At 41.8% G+C, this 2,388-nt stretch overlaps 1 non-coding gene across 1 annotated transcript; it reads left to right on the forward strand.

The window, feature by feature from the left end:
* The first annotated feature begins 1,371 nt into the window (after positions 1–1,371).
* Positions 1,372–1,499, forward strand: LOC133076722 (small nucleolar RNA SNORA27). Its single transcript, XR_009697608.1, has one exon. It is a non-coding gene; the product is annotated as a small nucleolar RNA SNORA27 (small nucleolar RNA).
* The last annotated feature ends 889 nt before the right edge of the window (positions 1,500–2,388 follow it).

The raw sequence follows: 2,388 nt of genomic DNA on the forward strand, positions 1-2,388 counted from the left end.
ATTAGGAAACTGCAAATTAAAACAACAATGAGATATCACCACAGCTGTCAGAATGGCAAAAACCCAAGACACTTGCTGGCGAGGCTGTGGAGCAACAGGAACTTTCATTCGTTGCTGGTGGGAATGCAACACAATATTTTCAGTAGGAATGCAAAATGCCATTAGGAATGCAAAATGCCATTAGGAATGCAAAACTTTGGAAGACAGTTTGGCAGTTTCTGACAAAACTAAACCATACTCTTACCATATGATGGAGCAGTTGTGCTCCTTGGTATTTACCCAAATGAGTTGAAAACATGTCCACTCAAAAACCTGCACATGGAATCACCATATGATCCAGCAATTCCACTTTTAGGTACATACCCAAAGAATTGAAAGCAGGGTCCTAAAGAGATATATATATAGTCATGTTCATGGTAGTATTATTCACAATAGCCAAAATGTGGAAGAAACCCAAGTGTCCATTGACAGATGAATGGATAAACAAACTGTGGTACAGATATACAATGGAATATTATTCAGCCTTGAAAATGAAGGAAATTCTGGCATACATTACAGCATGGATGAATCTTGAGGATGTTATGCTAAGGGAAATAAGCCAGATACAGAAGGACAAATACTGTGATTCTGCTCACAAGGGATACACAGAGTTGTCAAAATCATAGGGACAGAAAGTAGAGTGCTGGTTGTCAGGGGCCGGGGGAAGGGGAATGGGAATTTACTCTTTAATGGGTATGGAGTTTCAGTTTTACAAGATGAAAAGGGATTTGAAAATGAGTGGTGGTGGTGTTTGCACCACAATATGAATGTCCTCAATACCACTAAACTGTTCATATTTAAATGGTTAAGATGGTACAATTCATGTCATGTGTATTTTGTCACAGTAAAAATAAATAAATAAATAAAACCTGTACACGTACATTTACAGTACCTTTATCCATAATTGTCAAAAATTGGAAGGAACTAAGATGTCCTTCAGTAGGTAAATGGATAAATAAATTGTGGTGCAGCAAACAAATGTTATTTAGTGCTAAAAAGAAATGAGGCATCAAGCCAAAAAAAGACCTGGAGGAACCTTAAATGCATATTACTAAGTGAAAAAGCCCAACCTGAAAAGGCTACATACTCTATGATTCCGACTATATGACATTCTGGAAAAGGTAGAATTCTGGAGACAGTCAGTTGCTAACGGCAAGGGGAGAGGGAGGGATGAATAGGTGGAATGCAGAGGATTTTCAGGGCAATACAACTATTCTGTATGATACTACAACAACAGATGCATGTCATTTCATTATACATTTGTCAAAACCCATACAACGTACAACACCAAGAGTAAGTCCTAATTAAACTATGGACTTTGGGTGACACTGATGTGTCAGTGTAGGTTCATCAAATGTGACAAATATGTTTACTGGTCATTCAAGTGGGGCAAAGGAAATATCCTTTTAAAACTCAAGCAAACTGGGTGTTTGTCTTGTAACCTGTCGGAGGAAATAAGCAGTAATTTTTAAAAATGTGACCAACATGCCACTCTGGCGGGGATGTTGATAGTGGGGGGGGCCGTGCATGTGTGGGGCGGAGGGTTATGGGAACTCTCTGTACTCTGTGCTCAACTTTGCTTTGACCCCGAAACTGCTCTAAAAATAAGAGTCTATTTTTAAAAAACAGTAATGAAGAACTATAGCAAAAACTCAGTTTGTAGTCAGAATGTTATGAAATATTTTGTCCAGATTCTCTCAGATCTCTTTGTAACAATTCACATCTCCCACCTGTTCCTCCTTGAAACTCTTGGCTCTTTTTACCATGCCGTCCTGGGTCTTACTCTCTCTGTTAGGGCACCTTCTCTGTCCCTATCCACCGAAGCTCCTGCTTTCTCTCCTAGACTTGCTGTAGGCACACCCCTCCGGGGTTCTCCTCAGGCATCCTTCTCTCCGAACCCACTCTCAGTTTTCAGCTACAAAGACCTATATGCACAGGACCCCCACATCACCAGGCAGCTCTGAACCGTCCACCACCAAACGCCAGCCAGACCTCACCCCGCCCCGGGACACCTCCCGGCGCCTGGAACTTGCCACACCTCAAGTTCATTTTCAAAACTAGCATCTATTCTGCCAAGATGAACGTGGTTCTCTCTGACTCCCAGGCTTGGAGCCTCCTTTGATTACACCTTCTCTCTGGATCCCCACATCCAATCAGCCACCAGGTTCTGTGGATTCTTCCATGTGTTTCTTTCTTGCCAACCCTGCCATCACCACTGGAAGACAAGCCCTCTGTGCCTTCCACCTGGCATTTCTCCTTCATCCTGCAACCCATCTTCCTGCCTCAAGTCTTCCCTTCATCTTTTCATGCTTTAATCTGAAACCAAATCTGTTTTCTTCAAGATGTCTT

Source organism: Eubalaena glacialis, chromosome 16 (assembly GCF_028564815.1).
Source record: "Eubalaena glacialis isolate mEubGla1 chromosome 16, mEubGla1.1.hap2.+ XY, whole genome shotgun sequence".
NCBI classification, from domain to species: domain Eukaryota; kingdom Metazoa; phylum Chordata; class Mammalia; order Artiodactyla; family Balaenidae; genus Eubalaena; species Eubalaena glacialis.